General features: G+C 43.2%; 1 protein-coding gene across 16 annotated transcripts in view; it reads left to right on the top strand.

Moving 5' to 3' along the window:
• The first annotated feature begins 704 nt into the window (after positions 1–704).
• Styk1 (STY kinase 1) overlaps positions 705–17,583 on the top strand; it is a 39,972-nt gene continuing 23,093 nt past the window's right edge. For 2 of the 16 annotated variants that reach the window (XM_087214115.1, XM_021259185.2), the window contains exons 1-2: positions 707–1,989; positions 17,220–17,516. The gene's annotated coding sequence lies outside the window, so the exon portion shown is untranslated. Of the gene's footprint in view, positions 1,990–16,072; positions 17,096–17,219; positions 17,517–17,583 lie in introns of those variants that run through there. The other 14 variants (XM_087214117.1, XM_021259186.2, XM_021259181.2 and 11 more) reach the window with 9 other exon arrangements.

Here is a 17,583-nt window from a genome sequence, read left to right as displayed (position 1 = left end):
CAGAGTCTGGACCAGGCAAGCTGATCTTTGTTTCAAGAATCAGAAAAGCATGGAATAGGAAATTTGACAGGGACCTAAGGCTAATCTAGTCTAACATTTTCATTTACAATTGAGAAAACTGAGGCTCAGAAGTTGGCTCAAGCAGGTGCAAGCTATGCAACCTAGCTGTGTGTCAGTGACCTCTAAGCTACACTGAAATCCTATGAGACTCTTGGTGGAGAAGGAAGAAAAGTGAGTGGAACCAAGTGGTTGAATGTTACTGACCAGAATAAAAGTAGTTGGCAAGTAGGAATTTTCTTTTATGATCAACAACATTTATCAAATTGTAATGCTTTGCAGTAAACAGGCTACAAAGTTGATATAGGGACTTGACTACAAGCTTTTCTAAGCAGTGTTTGGTAGATGGAATAATGGGCCCCAGAGCTGTCCACACGGGGACCCTCAGAACCTGTCATTACATCATCTTAAGTGGTGAAAGGGACATCGTAGATGAGACGGAGGCATTGGCATGCTGGGTGAGATTACCCTGTGGGTCCAGTCCAAACCACATAAATTTTAAAAGTGAAGAAACTTTCCCAGCTGTGGTCAGAGAGCCACAGCGATGGAAGAAGGGTCAGAGAAACATGTGTGAATTTCTGTGTGTGCTATTGCTGGCCTTCAGGAATGAAGACAAATTTTAATATAGTTTTTGAGTGTTGTGTGACTTGAATTTTTAATCTTTTGCAAAATATGTAACTTAAATGAATCTATGATTTGCGTATCTTTTCTTCAGATATCAGATTGATAGAAATGCTGTAACACAGGTGTGTAGATAATGGATCCTGGACGGAACTGGCTTATTTATTGAGAAGAATATAATTCTGCACGAAGACTTAATGAACCCAAACCTGTGTCGTGCCTGGATGCACACCCAATTAAACACCGGAAATAAAAACCGTTTTGGTGGAAACAAAACAAACAAAGAAAAGAATGAAAGCGAGCTGTGGGTGAGCTGTTCTGTGGCAGGTCCTCAAGCCAAGGAAGATTAGACAGGGCTGGTAGGCAGAGCTCCAAGAGGCGGAAGTCTGGACCAAACTGCAGAAGGTGAGAGACGCCTTGGATGCCGGCAAAGGCAAGGGGACATTCTTCTCGAGACCTCCCAGAAAGGAATACAGTCCAATCAAGACCTTGATTTTAGTGCTGGGAGACCTTTACTGGACTTTGGTTTACAGAACTGTAAGATAATAATTTGCATTATTTAAGCCACCACATTTGTGTGATTTGTCACATCAGCAACAGAAGACTAACGTACAGCATCAAGCTAATAGGTATACCGGGTACAAGGGACAACACCCATGTGGAGGTCCGCGATACACCGCCCTGTGTAACCAGCAGGCCATCTCCGTGTCTCTGCTGTTCGTTGGTTGCAGAACCTCTGGTTTTCTTAAAAAGCGTTCCCCAGCTGTCCCTGGGAATCCTAAGGAACTAGGGCACCGCGTAAATCCCCGCCCTCCGAAGCTCGCCACTTCTCGTCTGGCTTCAGCTCCCTGAGGTGTCCTCCTTCTCCCGACCCCGGAGTCTCCTAACACCGGGCGAAGGCGGAGGTCCCGGGCCCCGATTCAGGCTAGGGGATTCTGACAACGTCAAGCGCCCCAAGGCAGCCGCTGTGGGCCGGACAGCAGGGGACGCTGTCGCCCTTCCCGGTGGCTCTGTCTCCGCCTGTCCTGGGGTCTCCCGCACCTGGCCGTCCAGCGGTCGCCGGTGCCGAGAAGAGCACGAAGCTCCGCCCCCCGTCCAGACCGAGTGCCAGCAGCGTTTCCCGCCGGCTCGAGTGCAGCGGGTCCCGGAAACCCCAGCGCCCGCAGCGGCCGGAGGAACCTGCAGCGATTCCTCCGGGCGGGGCACCGGCCCGGCCCACGCCAGGCGCTTCCGCCCCACGCCAGGCGCTTCCGCCCCACCCGTCTGGGCCCGGGCCGCCTGCAGCCCGAGTGCCCGGAGGAGGGACACACGGTAGAGGATGGGGTGACTGGGGAGGTGGGGGGGGGGCAGCGGCAGCGATGCCCTAGGGGTGGGCTCTGAAGTTGGGGAAGGGAAAGTGGAGGAAGCAGGTTGATGTTTTTCAACAACTGCCAGATGAATGAACCCGGATTTCCTTGGAATAAGCATCCCTGGCTTTAGCTTCTGTGCTTTTGTGAGGTTAATCTCGAAGAGAGCAGCAGGAAGAGAAGGGGGATGAGGGACCCCTGCTGCTGCGAGGCGGGCGGCACGGCGACTGCGGCTTCCTCCTTCGGAAGCATAAACCGCCCTGGAATGGCCTCGCTGGGCCGAGGCGATATTTAAGTGAGGTGATAGCTGTAGCCACGCTTGGAAACTGCACAGCGCGTACGCTGGCCTTGTTGACCAAATCGCAGTGCCATCCCCGTGTTGTCCCCTTCGCTCCTCCTCACATGTGGTCCTTACTCCCTTCTAAGGAATCCTTTCCTCACCTGAGCCACATTGAGCCACGCTGCTTCCCCCTAGTGAGAGCCGCCGGTCCTCAGCAGAGTCCAGCTGCTGGAGCCTGTGGCCCCCAGACTGAAATGCCCCCGGAGTCAACTGTGTGCTGCATCATATGTAGCAGTAGAAGGGGAAGTAGGTTTGTGCAGACCCGGCAAAAAGCGAGGGGCAGCCCTGCCTTGTGACAGCCCACTCCCCTGGTATCTGGTCCAGTCCTACGAGAAAGGCGTTACTTCTTCTTACTGATCAAATTCCCTCTCAAAGGCCTCACCACCCTTACACTGTCGACCACATTTTGGAGTAAGTTTCAGAGGGGACACACAGTCGTAGATGCTACAAGTTTGAGGGGAAAAAATGTTTCAAACTGTACAATGTGGTTTTATGAAAATCTCGAAAACGTGTGCACAGGATTCACATTTGAAATCAGGGGCCTTTGGGCAAAAGCTTTGAAACGTTTGTTTTAGTTGTACAATTAGCACTGGCATGATTTAACCAAGGCACTGTGGCTGAATCAGTTCAGGGTGTTGCGTTGGATAACTTCAGGGTATGGCATTGACCTATTTGTATTGTGCTACCAATGAAAAACATTTGCCAGAGATGACAGTTTGGGGTTTTTATTTATTTATTTTTTTGAGATAGGGTCTCACTATGTAGTTCAGGCTGGTCTTGAACTCACTGTGCAGCCCAGGATAGCCTTGAACTTGTGGTGATCCTCCTGCCTCAGCCTCCCAAGTGTTAGAATTACAGGCTTGCGCCACCATACCCGGCCTCCATTTGGGGTTCTACACAAGTTGACCTCAAACACTTTCTTTCTGACAGTAAACTATCAGGACCCGTCCTATGTCAAAGCCACTCCTAGTTTGTGTCAGCCAAGAAAAGGGCTGAAGATCTACTTCTCCAAAGTCCTTCCTCGCTCGGGTTGGGCTGGCATAGACCAGCCAGGCAAAGCACCTGTTAAGCCTCAACTAAGTGCTTTACGAGGGCTCTTCAGCCAGGACCCAAACTTTCTGCAGTCTCTGGCCAGTGAGAGGCTAACGCAGCAGGAAGGCATTTGTCTGAGTAATAGAAGCACCATGCCTGGCTTGTAGTTCCAGGGTGGGACTGAGGCAGTTTGTCTTGAGGGCTCTGTTTTCCATCACTATTGTATCAGGTCCCACAAATCAGCCATCTGGTTTGAATCAAATGGCTGCCCTGCCTTGTGCCTCTGGGATCTTTTCTACCTCTCCCAAGGTCTGACCACTTTTCCTTGGGGCTGGTGTCCAGGTGTGAATCAGAGTGAGTTCTGGGGGACGAAGACGAAAGGAGTGTTCTTAAAGCCCCAGCAATGAAAACACCCTGGGTATGAAAAGTCCCTGTCTGAGGCAGAGGGTAGCAGAAGCTGGTTCAGACATGCACACCCCAAGTCCAGTAGGCAGAGGATAAGCGAGAGTGCATGCTCCTGATTGCAAGATAGGGATCTTCCTTTCTTCTCATTTGTATCTCTACAGAGTTTAGCTGAGTACAAACACAACTAAATATCCAGTAAACTTTTCAAATAGTGGGAAATTGTTTGTTTGTTTTGGTAGAGGGCATCGAACTTGGGTCCTTGCACTTGCACAGCAAGCGAGCGAAACCACTGAGCTAAATCCCTGGCCCCAAATGGTGGGAAATTGTAATAGAGGGAGCTCCAGATGGAGATGTAAGAAATACAAGGCTGGTTGTAGTTCCAGTGCTAGTTAACTGATGGGCAGGATTTAATCTCCGTGTCCCGGTTTCCCCACTGGTAAATTATGGATTTTAGATTCTGTTGGTTGCTTCACAAGGGCCCTTAGTTTTGCACACATTTAGGATCTTGTGGCATTTGTGGAGCAGGGAGGTGTGGCTGTAGTGGCACAGAACTCGCAGGTGGCTGTCACCTCTGCAGTGCATGTTTGCATCACTTTCAGAAGCCCAAGCAGCTCCCATGACCCCAGATGACCCTGATTTCACTCTTTCTTTTCATCACCTGCTGTCCGTACTTAAGGATGGTCTAACAATGGGTTTATGATTGGGAAGTTTCATACCTGCTTAGATCTTTGATTTATTTTCCAACTTCAAGTAAGTTACTTCACTTAAACTTTAGTTTCCACATGCTGTGTGAAGTTGGTAAAACAGTCACAACTTATTCGGAAATGATTTTCTACTACAAAAATGAAGTTAATTTTGAGGAACATTTCAATTTTACAGGGTTCGGGAAGAGAAATGTAGAGAAACTCAATGTGGTTTATAATTATTTATACACTTCTTCACCACCACACTCATCTTTCTAAGTCTGCTTTTCTTGAGCCAATATTAAAATGGATTACTTTAAATTCACAGAGTTAGCAATTGTATCAGTCACTTCCTGTTACTGGGAAAATATACCTGACGCTTAAAACTTAAACAAGAAGTTTGGGCCAGGGATGTAGCTCAGTGGTGCTGTGCCTGCCTGGCAAGCACAAGGTCCTGAGTTTGATCGCCAGTACCGAAAAAAAGAAAAGAAAAAAAAAAAAGAAGAAGTTTATTTTGGCTCATGGTTTTAGAGGGTTCAGTCTACGGTTGTCTGGCTTCAAGGCGGAAAGGGCATCATGGAAAAGCATAGCAGAGGAAAGCTACTCACTTCGTGGCAGCCAGGAAATAGAGAGTGAACTGAGGACCTGGGGACAAGAATATACACTTCCAGGTCACATCCCTAGAGACGCACTTGCAACAAGCCTCTAGCTTCTGACAGAACATTCAGCAATGACCTTATCAATGGATTCACCCACTGATGAGTATAGCACTCCCATGATCCTGTCACCCTCCCAAAACTCCTCTTCTGAATACATGAGTCTTTGGGAGGACATTTTAGATCTAAATCATATCAGCAATAGCTAGGAAATAGAGGCAGGCTAACTGGAAGATAAAGAGATTAAATTATCTACAAGAGGCAGGCAATAAAGGTTTGGTACTATCACTATCACCAAGGCCATAACTAGTGACAGGCTATTGATTTATAGATATAGATTGTGGGAGATAAATTGCTCACTCAAAGAAATTCTTTGAACTTTCTGCACTAGATTTGGTGTTTCTTTGTACATAAACTATGGGTTTAGCAGCAATATTGGGGCCACATACAGTCCAATATTTGTAGGATTTTAGGTAAATTTTAATCAAACATTTTGAGTACCTAGGGAGCAGCGGACTTTGAAGGAGGATGGATAGATAGAAGTATTCATGTTGGTAGGAAGTTAGGCATGTGGATTCCTTGGACACTTTCCATAGTCCTGCCAATTCATGACAACCTGGGAAATTTAGATCACCTCAGGGCCATCAGCTAAAGGAAACCTGGTTCTGTTGTCACGACAGCTATAGAATGCAGTGCCTTGGACTCTGTCCACTTACACAATCCCAGACGGGTCACTAGCGCCCTTATGTTGCACTGTGGTACCTGACATAGATGGCAGGTCTGCCTAGTTTCTAGAGGGCATTTGATGCCCAACCTGCACTAGGAACGATTCTTTGAGAGACAGAACATTTTCTGCTTTCATCAAATCATACCCAAATTTCAGTTTAACTTCTTGAGGCTGTGGCACTGTCAGTGCTATAAAATGAGACTTGTATATTGAAGGTACAAAATGACCTTGAGAGAAACCAAATGATGCCTATGAGGAAATACGCCTTGTGTTCTTGCATAAGGAAAATTTAATATCATTAAGATGCCAGTACTCCTCAAATTGATTACATATTCTAAATAATTTCAATCAAAATTTCAATGTCTTTTTTCCAGAAATGGTCAAGCTAATTCTAAAATTTATATGAAAACATAAAGGAATCAGAATCAACAAAACAATCTTGAGAAAGAAAACAAAAGTTGGAGGGCTCAGACTTCATGACTTTAAAACTTACTACAAAGCTGCAGTACTGGCATAAAGATAAACATATAGCTCAATAGAAGAGAATTGGGACTCTGAAATGAACCTTTACATTTATGGCTAATTCATTTTTGATGAGAGTGCCAAAATCAGTCATTAGGGGAACAAGAGCCTCTTAAATAGATTGTGCTGGATATCCACATGCAAAAAAAAAAAGAAAAAGAAATCTCACACCATATACAAAAATTAATACAACATGGATCAAAGACCTGAATGGAAAAACTAAAACTATAAAATAATTAGAAAACAACTTAGATGTAGATCTTCATGATATTGGTTAGGCGATGGTTTCTTGGATATAGCATCAAAAGAATAAACAGCCAAAACCAAAATGGTCAAAATTAAGCACTTTCAAGGAAATTACCAAAAGTGAACAGATTATACACATAATGGAATAAAATACTGCAAAAATATATATTTAATAAGGGTTTAGTACACCAAGTATATAAAGAACACTTACAATTCAATAATGTAGAGACAAATAGCCTTATTAAAAAGTGAACAAATGATTTGAATGGACATTGATCCAAAGAAGATATACATATGGCCAATAAACACATGAAAAATGCTTAGCATTATTAATTATCAGAGATATGTAGATTAAAATCTCAATGGACACCATTTCATTCACCTACTGGAGATACAATAGAAAAGACAGAAAATGACAGATGGTGTTGAGTATGTGGAGAAACTGGACCCCTTATGAATTGCTGCTAGAAATGCAAAATGATGCAACCACATTGGAAAATAACTAGCAGTTCCTCAAACTTTAAACACAGAGTTACATATCTGTAATTTCAATCTATATATACTAAAGAGCAATGAAAACAGGTCCATGTTTAGAACTTATATGTGAATGTTCAATATTTGTCATGAAGGTGAAAACTGGAACCTATTTACATGTCTATCAATTGATAAACACAATCCACTCTTCATACAACACAGTATTGTATAGCATCAGTATTCAGTAATTATTAAGCAGTATGAGTACTAATTCATACAACATGCATGATCCTAGAAAACAAGCTAATTGAAAGAAATGAGACACAAAAGAACACATAGTTTAATGATTCCATTTGTATAAATTGTCAAGAACAAAATAATTCATAAAAGCAGACAATGATTAGTCATTGCTGGGGTTGGTGTAGGAGCAATGGGAAGTGACTGGTATTGGGTAAGAGTTTCTTTTTAGGGTAATGAAAATATGCTAGTATAAGATAGTAGTGGATGGTTGTGTACATTTGTGAATATAATGAAAACCACTGAATTTTGAACTTTAAAAGGATGAGTTTTATGCTATGGAATTATAGCTCAATTTAAAAGACAAAAGCAATATTAAAGGTAATTCTGATTTGGAAAGAGAAAGAAGGATTCTCAAGAATCTACCAAAGAGATAGTATAGTATAGTACAGATGTTGGAGTCGAAGGCCAAATGGCTTGGGTTGGAATCTCATTCTCATGGCTCATGTGGCATTGTAGTCAGGGTTGCAAGGGAATAGATTTAATACAGGAGACATAATTAAGGATTATTTTATAATATTCACCCAAAAAGTCAAATGCAGAAGAGTGCAAGACATCTGTCCACAAACTAGAGACCTGAAGAATCCAGCTGAGGGCCTGGATCCCAAGGCAGTATCTTCCCCGGTTTCTTCTCTGTGAATTGGAAAACTTACCTTATACCTAACGTGTAGTGAGCACCACAGACATGTTTGCCATTATAACTGCATGCCATAAACTCTACTAGGAAGTAGTGGGAAGAAAAACCAGGATCAAAGACGCTTCGGCCAAATATAAATGTCAGTTAAGGAGGAGCAGAGCAGGGGAGAGTCCAAAGGAGATTGCTTCAGTTGATTAAATGTGTGAACTCTGCCCCATGCCGATATGTGGGAAGAGCCTGGCATTGGTGGAAAAGGAGGGAGAGATGAGATTGGTCAGAGACGACCCCCAAGTTTAGCCTTCTCACTGGGGTCCCGAGTAAAGGTCTGAAACTACATGTGGGGGTCACATGTAGGAGATGCAAGACATGGTGCAGAGCACTGAATTAATATTCGTTTTCAATGTAAATAAACGTGGGGCAAAACTTTCGAGGGTTTGCTTCTGGAATTTAGGCAGTAAACTCATGCTCTTTGTCCTCGCATTCTGATATGAAGCTATCTTCCTTATTCAGATGGTTGCTGGGCTTTCATTTCAGAAAGTAAGATCAAACCAAACTTTACAAATCAATGCCACTGTCAGGCTTTTTCCCCCAGGACAAATTAAGCCTCCATGACAGCAGCAGGTGTTTCTAGCGCTATGCATGCCCATTGGTGTAAACCACTTTCTCATCTTTGTAGAAGTGAAGATTCTTGATTGTTCTGTAAATCTGACACTGTCACTAGACAGCAAATGGAGATACTCATAGAAAAACTAGGTTATTTACCCATTTTGAGGAACTGATACATGGCATTAAATCTCTTATTTAAAAGGATAGAGACAGGCCAAGGATTTAGCTCAGTGGCACTGCACCTGGCAAATGCAAGGTCCTGAATTTGATTCCAAGTACTGGAAAAAAAGGAATAGAGAACAACTTTGTTGTTCACTTTCCCTCCAGTTTTTTACTTCTGAATTCTCTTCTTCTATGTAAATATATACATAGTGGTATGGAGATTGAACCAGGGCCTTCACACTGAGCTACATCTGGGCCTTTTAAAAAAGTTATTTCTTACTTTTAATTTTTAAAAAATGTATGTATTTATTTATTTATTTGGTTTTTTGAGACAGGGTCTCACTTTGTAGTTCAGGCTGGCTCCAAACTCATCATGTACCTCAGGCTGGCCTTGAACTCGAGGCAATCCTGCCTCTGCCTCCCAAGTGCTGGGATTACAGGCATGAGCCACCAGGCCTGGCTTAATTTTTTTTTTTTTTTTTTTTTCAGATGGGATCTCTAGGTAGTTCAGGCTGGCCTTGAACTAACTACATAGGCCATTATGGTCTTGAATTCATAGTGATCGTCCTGCCTCAGCCTCTAATTGCTGGGATTAAAAAGTGTGTCACTCTTTAAATTTTGAGATAGGGCTTCACTAAGTTGCTAAGTTGCCCAGGCTGGGCTTGAACTGGGGATCCTCCTGCCTCAGTCTCCCAGAGTGCTGGGATTACAGGTAAGGCACACACCACCACACCTACTTATAAATATATTTTATATATTTGTGGTTTCTTGGGTACTCCCCTTGATGTGGCAGTAATAATGATAATTCCTTGTATTTTTATTGCTCATTATGTATTTCATCCTGCCTCACATACAACTGTCTGGCAAGGAAAATTCACGGGCTTGCTTAGGGTCACATGAAACATTGGCCAAGGGCTGTATCTGAGATCTCATGCTGCTTTGCCTGTTTCAGGAAAGGAGTCCTTCACCATACATTTCTCCTAGAACTTTCTCTGATAATGCAGGGAAGAAAAACATGATGGATTTTAGTGAAGAAGGCAGTTGAAGCCAAAGAGAAGATTAGTGGCAGGGTCTCATCATACCGGGGAACACACTGGTACAGATATAGCATTATTCAAAGTTCATTTGTTCTCAGATTTTTCTTCCACAGTGTATCTTTGTTTTTTTTTTGTTTTTTAGACTGGGTTTCAGTTTGTAGTTCAGGCTGGCCTTGAACTCACTATGTAGCCCAAGCTGGCCTTGAACTCCTGGCGATCCTCCTGCCTCAGCCTCCCAAGTATTAGGATTACAGGTGTATAACACTATACCCAGCATTCAAAGTGCATCTTATATCACCTATCTTTAGATGCATTGGCTTTGGTCTCCTTAAAAATTAGTAGTGGTTGGGCCGGGGATTTAGCTCAGTGGTGCTGCCGCCTGTCTCACAAGCGCAAGGTCCTGAGTTAAATCCCCAGTATGAAAAAAAAAAATTAACAAATCCCCTGATCATATGCTACAGAAAAGCTTTAGCCAGGTGTGGTGGTGCATGCCTGTAATTCCAACACTCAGGAGGCTGAGGAAGGAAGATAACCTTGAGTTCGAGGCTACCCTGGGCTACATAGTGAGTTCAGGGCCAGCCTGAACTTCATGGCAAGACCCTGTCTCAAAAAACAAACAAAAACAAAAATAAAAAAGGCTTTAACATTTGGAAGCAGGTGCTTTGGAAGAGATGGCTGTGTGTGTGTGTGTGTGTGTGTGTGTGTGTAGGAGCAGGGTGGGAGGGATAGGATAATTCCACCTTAAATTTCTGAAATACTTTTGTTCTGAAACTTTAAAGTACTCTCACATATTTTGTCATTTGTTCTTTCAGAATGTCTGATTATGTTCTTCAGGATTATGAGTCATTTTATACAATAGGAATTAAAACCCACGAAGTAATGAAGTGTGCACAAAATTACAAAAATAAGGGAAGGAAGGTGAGAAGGGAGTAGAGAAGAAAAAAGGAAGAGGGAGGAAGGGATGAAGGGAGGGGAGAGAGAGAGAGAAGAGAGGAGAGGAGAAGAGAGAGAGAGAGAGAGAGAGAGAGAGAGAGAGAGAGAGAGAGAGAGAGGGAGGAATGTGAATGTTAAGGTGACGATTACCAATACAGAATCTTAGCTACTGAATTAGAGCCTGGGGAATTTCCTCTTGAGAATTCAGAGAGGAATTCAGTAATACAGAAAGGGAGACAGCCAGGTGTGAGGCAGGGCTCTTAATCGTGGCTGCTCCTGAATTATGGGGCACTTTATGTCTCTGTCCTCTCAGGACCACCCGTGTGCCCACTCAGCCCTCCTGTTCAGCATAGATCTTGCAATTTTAGCTACAGCAATCAGCCAAGAGAAAGAAATAAAAGGGATACAAATAGGAAAGGAAAAAGTCCTTCTGTGCTTGCTTGTAGATGATACGATTCTATATTTAGAACAACTGAAAGACTCCACCAAACCATTCCACATATTAGGGAGAAAATGTGGTATTTGTTTTTCTGACTCTTTATTTTGCTTGCCACATTTTCTTTACTCATTCACCTGTTGACGGGCACCTAGGCTGGGTCCATACCCTGGCTGCTGGGAATTGTGTCACAGTAAACGTGGGTATGCGGGTGTCCGTATCGCATGCACACTTCCACTCCTTCACCACTGTGTGTGTTGGGGGGGGGGTGGGCAGCTGGGCCGTACAGTGCTTCTGTTTTTAGGTTTCTGAAGAATCTCCATACTGGTTTCCATCGTGGTTTTACTGCTTTGCATTATTACCGGCAGTGTAGAAAGGTTCCTTTTTCCCACATCCTAGCCAGCACTTACTGTTTTCTGTATTCTTGATGATAACCATTCTGATGAGGATGACATGGAATTTCATTATAGTTTAGATTTGCTTTCCCTAATGGTTAAAAATGTTGAACTGTTTTTCATGTGCATTTGTACTTCTCTTGAGAAGTGCCAGTTCTATTCATTTGCCCATTTATTGATTGGGCTATTGGATTTCTTTCTTTTTCTTTCTTTCTTTCTTTCTTTCTTTCTTTCTTTCTTTCTTTCTTTCTTTCTTTCTTTCTTTCTTTCTTCCTTCCTTCCTTCCTTCCTTCCTTCCTTCCTTCCTTCCTTCCTTCCTTTCTTTCTTCCTTCCTTCCTTCCTTCCTTCCTTCCTTCCTTCCTTCCTTTCTTTCTTTCTTTCTTTCTTTCTTTCTTTCTTTCTTTCTTTCTTTCTTTCTTTCTTTCTTTCTTTTCTTCTTCTTTATTTTTTAAAAGATAGGCTCTGGCTATGTAGTTCAGGCTGGCCTTGAACTTTCTATGTAGGCCAAACTGGCCTAGAACTTGTGGTGATCGTCCTGGCTCAGCCTCCCAAGTGCTGGGATTATAGGTGTGCACCACTATGCCCAGCTATTTGACTTTTTATTTTTTTGTGTCAAGCTTTTGAGTTCTTCAGATATTCTAGCTATTAATCATCTACTTGAAGAGTAGCTGCCAATTACTTTCTCCCATTTTGTAGGCCATCTCTTCACTCTATTGGTTGTTTCCCTTGCTCAACAGAAACTTAAATTCACTTATTCTCATTTGTTGATTCTCTCTATTAGTTCCTGTGACAGTGAAGTCATATTCAGGAAGCCATTGCCTGTGCTTACAGCTTCAAGTGTGGTCCCTATCTATGTTTTCTTTCAACATTTTCAAAGTTTCAGGTCTTTATTTTTTAAAATTTCATGCCACTAGGGATCTGGACCGAGGCTTCGCACTGAGCTGTATCTCTAGTTGCCCAGGTTGGACTCGAACTTGCTATCCTCCTGTCTCAGCCTCCAGAGTGCTGGCTGGGATTACAGATGCAGACCACCATGCCTAGTTACAGATTCAGGTCTTATCCCTAGGTCTTTGGTCCATTTAGAATTGCTTTTTGTACAGGGTGATAGATGAGGATCTATTTTAAATCTACAAGTGGATATCCAGCTTTCTCAGTGCCATTTGTTGAAAAGACTGTCTTTTCTTCACCATATATTTTTCAGCTCCTTTTCTAGAACCAGATGATTGTAGTTGCAGGGGTTTGTTTCCGTGGCCCCTGTTCCGGTCCATTGGTCTCTCTGTCCATTTCTGTCCTAGTTTTGTTACCATCATAAAGAAAGATGCAGAACAAACCTTAGTACTCATTTTCTATGTCCAAAGAGTCTGATTCTGATTTAATTGATTTAATCTGTATTGTAAGCAATGAAATTAATAAAAGAGAAACCACACAATTCCTGAAGTATAACTGGCTTAAGATTTTAGGATTAGAGTCTAGAAAAAGAAATTCAAAATGTGCAACACTTAAAAAAGTATGTGATATTTCAAATTCAAAAAATGAAGCAACTTACAGAAAATAACATGACAAAAAATTAAGAACTAAAAACAGATACTTTGCAGAAGGAGGGTGAGACAGTTGTAGTAGAAGCATAGGTAAGATTTAGTTTAAGGATACATTAAACTTACGTGTCAGGAAATAATTCTATTATGCCAATCACACTTAGAAATAGGAATATTGTAGCACTGATATTATAATATTGATATCATATAGAAGGAAAGTCATACCCAAAAGGAGAGGTCATTTTAAGGTGTTGTCACTTCAAGAATAATAATGATAATGGTAATAATAATTATCATAGGAATATTTTTATTCTTATAATAAGAATAACTAGTAACAGCTAGTATTAACTATGTGCCAGGTATTCTATGCACATAAAATATATAAGCATGCTATTATTTAATTCTTTGTGTTTTTTTTTTGGTACCGGCAATCGAACTTGGGTCCTTGCGCTTGCGCAGCAGGTGGCGAAACCACTGAGCTAAATCCCCGGCCCCTATTATTTAATTCTTACAAGGACTTTTTTGTTTGTTTCTTTGTTTGAGACAAGGTCTGACTATGTAGTTCAGGCTGGGTCTGAACTTACTTTGTAGCCCAGGTTGACCTGGAACTTGAGGTGATCCTCCTGCCTCAGCTTCATAACTGCTGGGATTACAGGTATTTGCCACCATGCTTCAGTTACAATGACTCTTTGAGTTAAGTAATATTTTGCATACCCAGTTTGAAAGATGAGAAAGCTAGGCAAGGTATGTTGGTGCATGCCTGTAATGTCGGCACTGTGAGAGGCTGAGGCAGGAGGGTCACAAGCTCTAGACCAGTCTGAACAATTTAGTGATTTAGTGAGACCCTGGCTTAAAATAAAAAAAACAAAAGGTCTGAGGATGTAGCTCAGTGCAAAGGCCTGGGGTTCAATTTCTAGTACTCCCCCAAGATAAAGACAAAGGCAGGTGACAGAGATCAGATAGCTGCTGGGCCACAGTGGCTATGTCAAAGTAACAAGCCAGATGCAATAGGATGGCAAATGTCTGCTACTTAGGAAAATATGCACATCCACACCCACCCTTGGTTCTGTACTTTTCGCTTCTCTCTTATCCTTTAGCAAGTCTTTTGGCATTTTCACTTTTGTGTGCTGTGCTTGTATTAGGAGAAAAGGGGTTTTATCCACGTTCAGGCCAACGCACCGAAGGGAGGATGCACGCTCTCCAGACTGCTGTGCTGAGGCAGCAGTAATCAAAGCGAGAGAATGGAGGTACAGAGTTGTCTCCAACATAGAGGGACTCTCTCACATTAGCCCTTCATAGTCATCGCTCCTTTCCCGTTTCTTCTGGCAACCCCTGGTCTAGTCTTCTCTGTTTCTTTAATTTTGTCATTTTGGAAAATATTCTCAAAATGTCATCCTGCAGTTTGTAGCCTTTTGAGATTGGCCTTTCTCACTCAGCACAATGCCTGTAAGCGGCACCGAATGGTTGCACTTATCAGTACTTTGTTCCTTCTTAGCTGAGTACTGTTCCTAATGAGAAACTTTCAAATACAAAACAGTTCGTGTCCCTCTCTACTAGAGGCACTTCGTGCACGGGTGTTTGGAATAAAACACGCGACACTGCGCATGGCCTGAAAGTCCCGTTAGGACGGCCCTGGCCTGCATGGCAATGCCATTTTTTCTTATTTTCCTTTCTCTTGCCACCGTCTGAATACAGACCTTCCAGTTTGAGAATGTTTAGGCTCTGTTCCGATTCACAGCCTAGATTTTCTCTTTTCTTTTTTTCTTTGTATCTCCTACTTACCTTGATCTAGTCAGCTCCTACTTAAAGTTTGTCTCTCCCTAAATACCACTTAGGGCAATTTTCTTAATTCCTTTCCTCTTTTAAAATTTAATATTGATTTCATTTTCATTTTCATTTGCAGTACATAATGATTATGTTTAGTGTGGGGAGTTGGTGCATCTATATATATAACACATTTCATGGTACCCTGCATTTCTCCTTCACAGCAAACATTTGCATGAATTTTGTGATTGTTTAACCTCTAGATGAGCGACTTGGATTGCAGTGAGATCCCTAAGAGTGAATAATTTAAGATAAACTGATTACACAGATGACTCTAGGCACAGGAGAATAATTGTGTTAGAGAGTAAAATTCAGGCAGAAATGCACAAGCAAGGTTTCTGGTGTGGCTGGCAGGACTCAGGTGAATGGGTCTTGAGCACGCAGGTGGGAATGAACTCAAATAGGGCCAAGATGATGGTCAATAAATCGGGCATGGGCCAGCAGGGTTGGGTTCGTCTGGAAGATATTTCTGTTCATAGCGAGAGCTCAATAACAGAATTGTAGAACAACGTTTCAATCTTATTTAGGAGGATTGTTTTAGGCAAGGAGAGGACAAGGCCCCATGTGGCACTGCAAACAAAACTTCGTATTTGAGGAGGCTTGAATCCTAAACATGGGCAGACCTGGGGTCAAGGCTACAGCTTCCCAAATGGGAAAGTATAGTAAGAAAAATAGAAAGAAGGGAAATAAAATTCTTGGTGTCTTTATGGCTACCATCAGGATTGATTCAGGACTTGAGTGGAAATTATCCTGCATAGATATGATATCAGTGGAGCCAGCTGCTAGGAGCTGAGAAATTTAGATGGAGAAGAAATGGAGCAGGTGCTGAGAGCTTCTCCCTGATTAATTAATATACCACAGTCCAGCCATTTTTCCATTTCTATACCCTTATTTTACAGTATTATGCTCTTTGGTCCATTCTGTTTAAATTTTTGTTCTTTAACAAGCTTGTCAAAGTCCATGACTGACCACCAGCTATAAAATTTAAGTTGTCAAGTGAAACCGAGGTGAAGTATGAGGAATTAATGAAAAAAAACCACATTAACTTTATGATTATTTTAACTCCCTCTCCCCATCCAGGAATGCATATACTTGGATGCCCCAATATTATAAATATTTAGATAAAATGTTTTTGTTTTGCTAATTTTGGTTATATATGTTCATTTGACTAATGTGGTTGTGTGACTATGTCCTATCCTGCGAGGCAGATGAAGAAGGAAAGGAAGAAGAGAAAGACTGACACGGTCTGCAGTGGTCCTCTATGAGTAGGTAATTGACATGAATTAAGCCATATAACTCTCAACATCCCTGGAAGATAGATGTCATCATCGCCACTTTCCAGGTGGAAAACCGAGGCTCAGAAACTTAAAATATCTTAACTAAAGCGAAAATGAGTGTTGGAGGGAAGACCTGAATAGAAGCCCAACTGGAAAGAAGCCTCCTTTCCTATCACTGCATCATGGGAAATTGTGGGCAGGGCAGGGCAGGTGTAGACATTGGAGCTGCCAGGGCACAGGTGGGAAGATGCAAAAGAGACCCTCTGGAATTGGACAGCCTGTGGAGGAAAACAGTGAGGTGGGCTAAGTCCTTGTGGGACCAGTTCCTCCGCCTGTCCCTTTTATGGGTGTGATTCACTTCCTGCTGCTCTTTGTACTTCTTTACTGCCCTCAGGAGAGATGAAAGTCTCCTGATTCCTCAAGTAAGGAGAAAAGGAACGGCCAGGTCAGGTGTCAGGACTGTGGGTGCTCTATGACTCACCCAGCGAACCAGTAGAACTTCAAAACTCTGGTTGTTATCACAGCACCAGTCTGGGCTGACCCCACCTCCTGCAGCCGGGCTGCTCTCCGGGAACCCGCCGACCTGCTCCCGAAGGAAGGGAGCTCCTCTGACTCCCCGCTACGCGGAGCGAGGTGGCTGGTGAGCCGTTCCCGTGCGGGGTCCTTTTCATCGTCCCGGCGTGTGTTAGTGTTTACCCGAGAGTACGTCCCGAGGGCAGGACCTTTTCTGGGGCGCACCCTACGTGACACAGCCCTGAGGTAGAGGGCAGCCGGGTGGATTTCCTGATTGTGAAATGGCCTGTGTATCTGTTCTCCGCCTGGCTGGTTGGGAGCTCCTTTATCAGAGTGAGAAAGCGCGCGCTGTGTGTGTGTGTGTGTGTGTGTGTGTGTGTGTGTGTGTGTGTGTGTGTGTATGTGTGCACCCGCTCCTCCAGTCTTGTGCAGACTGTCCTCCACCTGCTTTTCTCAGGTTGAGCCCTCCTCTCTGCCAGAGGCCAGTGTGCCAGAACAGGTTGGAAGATTGGTCAGAAAACAGAACAGATCTCCTCACTTATGGGGAAAACCGCCAGGAGAACTTTAAAGAACCGGAAGTGCCCCTGAGAAGGAAAAGCCTAGGATGAATCCCAGGGAGGGAGACCAGTCCTTGGAAATCCTTGGAAATTCGATGTGGCTGACAGCGGTGGGAACAAGGTGCATGAGAGAGGGCCGAGGCAGGTCTCGGCTGATGTGTTGATCAGACAAGAAAAGAAGACCGAAGGATGAGAAGGTGGGTGAGAGGCACTTGTGTATACAGCGGGTGCTGGATGTGTTGTTGGCTTTTCCCTCTTTTTGGT

Source organism: Heterocephalus glaber, unplaced genomic scaffold (genome assembly GCF_053883595.1).
Source record: "Heterocephalus glaber isolate CG9 unplaced genomic scaffold, H.glaber_assembly_v1.0 deba00001444, whole genome shotgun sequence".
In the NCBI taxonomy this organism is placed as follows: Eukaryota; Metazoa; Chordata; class Mammalia; order Rodentia; family Bathyergidae; genus Heterocephalus; species Heterocephalus glaber.
Note: the sequence above shows the minus strand (reverse complement) of the source record. Positions and strands in the feature narration are given on the sequence as shown.